A 7,122-nucleotide genomic window follows, 5' to 3' on the forward strand; every position below is an offset into this window, starting at 1 on the left:
TGGAACAAGAAAATACTGCACAGCTGAAAATTAGAAAAGATGTTCACCAGATTTTTATCCTTCGTCACACCTATTTGATATGTATGCACAAAAAATAACCCAAGAAGCGGGGCCTTATTTAGAAAAATATTACTACAGCCTTCAGTATGTATTATACCTTAAGACGAATGGAGAAAAAATCCTCACCACTGGACCAAAGGGCAATATCACTTTAGATGGAGAAAAGACTGAAATATCAACTATTTATTTGGATCCACAATCACCACTTATGGCAGCAGCAGCAGTCAAGAAATCAAAAGATGTGGTAGATTAGAAAACTCTGCTATCTTTTTCATGCTAAAATGTAAAGATAGCAACTTAAAGTCTAAGGTGTGTTTGACCCAAGCTATGATACTTTCATCTGCTTCATTTGCATGTGAAAGTAGCAATAAGGAAGACCAAAGCAGAATTGATATCTTTACACTGTCTTGGATAAAGACTTTTTTGGCAGTTCTACAGACTGCCAAAAAGAACAAACAACTCTGTTTTGGAGGAAGTGCAATCAGGGTGCTCCTTACAAGCAAGGATGGTGAAAACTCATCACACTTGTCAGAAGGCATTAAAGGGGACATATATGTCAAAGTAGAGTATCAGGGAAGAGAGGAAGAGTCTCAAAGAGATAGACTGAGTGGCCTTGAGCATGGCAGAGACTGTAAGGATGGCACAGGACAGGGTAAAGATTTGAGTTGTTTAGAGTCAGAGTCAACCTGATGGCACCCAGTAACAATAAAAACACGCAAAGGCATCCATCTGCATTTATCATAATCAACTATGGGTAACACTGCAGAGACAAAACTGCCTTGGTCATTCATATAGAATTGTATAGATTAGATGTACAGAGTGTATAATTGTATAGATTAGCCCCCTTCCTTCTCCCTCCCCTATATAGATGATATGCTGCTGTTGTTAGTTGTGGTCAAGTTAATTCTGACTCAAGGTGACTCATGGTTTAAAATCAGGGAAAGTGTGCATCAGGGTTTCATCATTTCACCACAGTTATTCAGTCTGCACACTGAGCAAATAAACCCCAAAGCTACACTATATGGAGCAGCTTTAGGACGATGACTCAAATAGCAACCTGTGATAAAACATGCTTGCTTGCTGATAGTGAAGAGGACTTGAAATTCTTCCCAGTGAAAACCAAAGACCACAGGCTTTAGTATGGATTCTATTTTAACATAAAGAATTTAAAAATATTTACATCTATACCTATAAACAACATCATGATACAAAGAGAAAAGATTTCATTTTAATTGGATACACAAACAGAAATAGCAGTAAAATTCCACAACATATTACACTGGGAAAATTTCTGCCAAAGAACTCTTTCAAAAGTTCCAAAACTAAGATGTCACTTTTAGAACTAAAAGCACACTGGACCCAACCACAGTATCTTCAATCACTATTTATACACACACACACACACACACACACACACACACACGACAATCAATATGGAAGACTGAAGAAGCGTTGATGTCTTTGAATTAATGGTGCTTGTTAAGAATATTTAACACAAGTATACCAGAACGAGCAAGTCTGTCTTGAAGGAAGTACAAGAATGCTCCTGAGAAGTGAGGATGGCAAAGCTTCATCTCATGCACTTTATGAGTTTGGGGGTTTTTTTCCTCCTGTTTTGCTTTGTGCGGGATTTTAAAAGTTCACTGCTGCACATTTTCTACCCCCTTCCTTCTTCCTCCGGTAGCCCACCCTGCAATGCACCCCTATGTTCCAGACTGTTCTCATACATATAATGCATAGGCATATATTCCTTTTAAATAGATCTTCTCCTCATCTGTTCTAATGCAGTATTCATTATCTCCCCTCCCTCTCAAACCCTCCATATCTGTCCTATTTTTAACTTGTGCACTGTAGACATGTTGTGAGGAAGGTCCTTGGAGAAGAATGCTGAGGCTGTACAGGAGAGGGTCAGCAAAACGAGCAAGATCCTCAATGAAATGGACTGACACAGTGACTGCAACCATAAGCTCAAACATTGCACAGATGGTGTAGGACCCATCTGCTGTGTTGCATACAGGGTCACTATGAATCAGGACTCACCAAGCGCCATCTAACAACAAAATCCTCTGCAGAAGAAAAAGAAGGCATTTACTTCTTATTATAGAAACAAGACCAGCAATCTTATTTTGGGCACATTCTGGCTATTAATTCATACTCCAATAATTCAAGTATTGTTATTTTGTCTCAAAATTTTGGCCTCCAATGAGCTTGCATTTGTGTCTAAAATACTGTTGATTTTTATGCTGATGAAGAAAAACAGTAAAGTCTATCTTGCAATAACCAAAAAAGAAGAATCTTGTTTACTCTGAACAGAGAAAGAAAATCATTTAAGTACTAACCATCATTTCAAATAAGAGACTATGACATTTTTCAGGAATACATTTATTTATAACCAAGATATGATGACTACAAAGTTATACAAGCAATATAACTAATCTTAACGTATTACTGGCTGCATGTATTTAAATCCTCAGATTCATGATAAAATAAATAGTACAAATCAGATACAGTAAAAAATAGCTTTCACTTTTTCACCTTTAGTTTAGAAAGTTTTTTCACATTTTACTAGTCTTTGAATTTATTATTTATTCGTTTTTGTTGTTGTTGTTATGTGCCATCAAGTCGTGACTCATAGCAACCCTACATACAACAGCCTTATATGCTGCTCTAGCCTGTGCTAATTTTATTGTCTCCAACATATCAACACCATTACCCCAGTCACTGAATCAATTCATCTCATCAAGGGTCTTCCTCTTCTTGTGCTGTCCCTCCACCTGCCCAAGCATGACATCATTCTCCAAGGACTGGTCACTCTTTGCAACACGTCCGAAGTATGTTAGACAAAGCTTCAGAATCTTTGCCTCCAAGGAGCAGCCTGGTTTCACCCTCTCTAGGATGAAACTATTTGTTCTCCTAGCAGTCCATGATACATTCAGTAATCTTCTCCAAAACCACAGCTCAAAGGAATCAATTCTTCTTCTAGCATCTTTACTCATTGTCCATTTTTCTGATGCACAGCAAGTAACTGCAAAGACATCAGGTGCACTTTAGTCTCCAGGCTGACATCGTTGCTCTTCAGTACTTTGGAGAGTGATGGCAGACTTTCCCAATGCAATTTGTCTTTTCATTTCCTGGATGCCAGTACCAAAAGTGTTGACTGTAGAGCCAAGCAAACTGAAGCTATTAACAATCTCAATCCCTTCATTGTCTGTCATGATGCTGCCAATCAGCCCAGTGGTGAGAATCTTTGTTTTCTTGATGTTGAGCTTCCATTCATATTTGAGACTGCAGTCCTTGACCTTCTGCAGCAGGTCAAACCATACACTAAATTCTGGAGACATAAAGATAATAAGGTATGTCCCTTTAGTCTCTAATAATCTTGTTCAATAAGCAAAATAACACTAGGGAAAAGGGAGAGGACTATATCTGACAAAAGAAAATAAAGCTTAGAGAAGTTGAAAAAGTTTTTAACTTAATCACAAAGTAGGTTAGAAAGCAAAGCTTGTTCAGTACTTTTCTAGTATACATTCAGTTTGTATCAATAACTTCGTAGATCTTTTCAGTCTGCTAAAAAGTAATTTTTAAAAGATAGTATGAATTTAATTGCTACTATTTCATAAGAGTAACAATGGTAGTGATTATGATAAGCATGTGTATAAATACAGTATATATGTATATAAATAAAATTTTTATGTACATATGCCACATATATATGTTTATTCTCTCAAAATCTCTTCAGGTCTTAAATCATAAGATATATTTACAAACTTTTAATCACCTGAAATTAATAAAACATAGAATTAATCTTACTAATTGACTATTTTGAGAGGTAATACAAGTAGAATATCCAGTAAACTTACAGAATGGCAAATTTAACCCAATTGGGTGACACAAGAAAAATACAAAAATTTTATTAAGGGGAAAATGCTTAACTGCTCATAAAAAACCAAAATGAACACCCAGATTCCACTGTTCAACATAGCTTTGCTGTTCTCATATACCTCTTCACAATAACTGCAAAGTACTATTTTATTGCATCTTACGGGGAAGGTTACAACACCTGCCACAAGTGCCACCTGAGTACTTGAAATGTGGTTATTCTGAAATGAGATGAGCTATAAGAAAAATGCATAACATTTTCAAGAGGTACTAAGGAAAAAAAGAATGTGAAACATGTCAATTTTTCATTGACGTGCCTCTAAGCTTTACTAGTTCACTGCACTGACTTTAACTGAAAAGAATATTTGACTGGTTTGGGGTTGTTTTTTTTTTTCTTTTTGCCTCTGCAGAGACTTTAAAAACTGACTTACACATAAGCTATGTTTCTACCATATATGTCATGAAACTAAGTAAATAATTAGGCATTTTTAAATGGATAGCTAGGAAAATAGCTACTAAATTATTATTTGGTAATTATACTGATTAGCAAAATTAACATCTCTTTTTTTAAAACTTGCTGTATACTTTCCACAATAAAAATTGCTTTTTTCCATAACATAACACACACTCATTTTCAGAGATGTGTGGTATAATATGAAAAATTAATACATCATTTCAAATGTGCTCAGAAAAAAGGAGAAATAATTAAACAGAGAAGATATTGTGTGTCCAAGCTTTTCAGTCAAGCAGCTTGTCCATGAATCCTGAGACCCAGAGTGGATAAGGGATGATCAGCATTCATGTAGCTCCAAGGCCCAGAAAACACATTCTCCAGACGACAAGATTTTTTTTTCTCTAGCTATCTGAATTTCAAAGAAGGGTGGGCAATCTCCCGTGTGATTAACTGCCTCTTAAAACCTGCCAGAGGGTCAGCTAAGGGTCGGTTCTGACTCTACAGTACACAACAACAACAACAATTACTAGGATGTTAAGAGTACTGAACATCCCATGGATGGCCAAAGAACAAAAAGTCTTGGAGAGGGTGCAGCTGGAGTGCATCATGGGGGAAAGAATGATGAGGCTTCATCTCCCATACTCTGGGCATGCTGCTAGAAGGGGCTATTCCTTGGAGAAGGACATGATTCTGGGAAGGGTGGTGGGTGGGCAAAGGAGAGGAAGACCTTCAACAGGGTGGACTGAAATGGTAACTGCTACGATGGGCCCTTGTGTGTCAAGAAGTGTGAGGATGGCGCAGCATAGAACAGGGTTCATTCAGATCTTTTGTTCATAGGGTCTCTATGAGTTCATAGGGTCTCAACTCGATGACACCTAACAAAAATAACAAGTTATTTGAAATGCAAAACTGATAACAGAACTACACTGGCTCAATCTGGAACAAGATTTCATTTTATTCATATATGTTTCTTTTCTTAATAAAATACACATAAACTCTAAGTCAATAATCAAATAACTCAAAAGTTAAATTTCTGAAAATAAAGACAACTGTATTTCTCAGTTATTTACACAGTCACAGAGATAATTCCACAAGCTACATTTGGATGTTGTTGTTGTTGTTAGGTGCCTCTGAGTCAGTCACAACTCATAGTGACCCCTTAACAACAGATCTGAACCTTGCTGTATCCTGCACTGTCCTCATGTTCTCTGGTATGCTCAAGCCAATTATTAGAGTCACCATGTCAATTCTTTTTATTGAGGGGCTTCCTCTCTTTCCTGCGAAGAGGCATATAAGCAACTACTTACATTTGATCGTAAATGACACAGAAGACAAAATGTTATCAAGCCACAGATTTATCCTCTCTCCCTCTCATCACTCTCATTGTTATGTGCCATCGAGTCACCTGCAACTCATAGCAACCCTATGTACAACAGCTGTGAACTATGTCATATCTTGACCCAATCTCATTGTCTCCAACATACCTGTCCCTATTACCCTAATTACTATGTCAATCCATCTCATCCAAGGTCTTCCTCTCCTTCGCTGTTCCTCCACCCTTCCAAGTATGATGTTCTCCAAGGACTGTCCCCTCCTGGCAACATGCCCAAAGCATGAGCTAGAGCTTCAAAATCTTTGCCTGCATGGAGCAGCTTGGCTTCACCCTCTCCATGACAGACCTGTTTGTTCTCTTGGCAGTCAGTACTCTTCCCCAGCACCACAACTCAAAAGCATCCATTCTTATTCTATCATCTTTAGTCATTGTCCAGCTCTCTGATGAATAGCAAGTAACTGAGAAGACCATGGGTTGGATCAGGTGAACTTAGTGTCTAGACAGACATCGCTGCTCTTCAGCACTCTAGAGAAGTCCCTGACAGCAGCTTTCCCAGTGCTTTTGACTTCATGACTGCTGGTGCCAAGAGTGTTGACTGTGGAACCAAGCAAGCTGAAATAGTTAACTATCTCAATCTCTTCTCCATATATCATGATGCTGCCAACTGGCCCAGTGGTGAGAATCCTTTGTATTCCATATTGAATTCATATTGAAGACTGCACTCGTAGATCTTCTGCAGTAAATGTCTCAGGTCCTTCTCAGTTTCAGCAAGTAAGGTTGGTCATCTGAATAATGCAGGTTGGTGATGAGCCTTCCTTCAATCCTGATGACGTGTTCCTCCTCATAAAGACTATGCTAACTAGCAACAATCTCTTAACATAAAGAATGGTGGCTGAATTAACTTTTGGCAGTTTCCTGGAATATTTAGTTGTGAGGTTTGACCCTGTAGATGTAGCCAGTCCTTAAATGGCAAATTTTGAAAAACCGTTTAAGGATACTCCTACAAAACTAAAATTTCAAGTCAGTAAGATAGTTTACTGGCTTCTCCAATGCCTTAAATTTTCTTTCACATAAGCTTTAAAAATTATGCCTACTATACACCCAAATAAAATCTTTAAAACTACCTCACACCTGGGGACAAAGCAGTTTCCTCAGCATTTGAAATATTGAGTACATTATTCAAAAAAACACTAAAAAAGTAGACTATAGTACTTCGATTTATAATAACAAAAGTAAATTAATCTACTTTGAAAATGATGGGGGAGAGGGCCTATGTTTAAACAATGAAAAGCATTTTGTCATATAAAACATTCACAAGTATGACAAAATGCTTGTGGAGAAACTGGAACCCTGATTCACTGTTGGTGGGAGTGTAAAATGGTGCAACCCCTGTGGA

This window comes from Elephantulus edwardii, unplaced genomic scaffold (assembly GCF_000299155.1).
Source record: "Elephantulus edwardii isolate Elephantulus edwardi_28Jun2011 unplaced genomic scaffold, EleEdw1.0 scaffold00066, whole genome shotgun sequence".
NCBI lineage: Eukaryota > Metazoa > Chordata > Mammalia > Macroscelidea > Macroscelididae > Elephantulus > Elephantulus edwardii.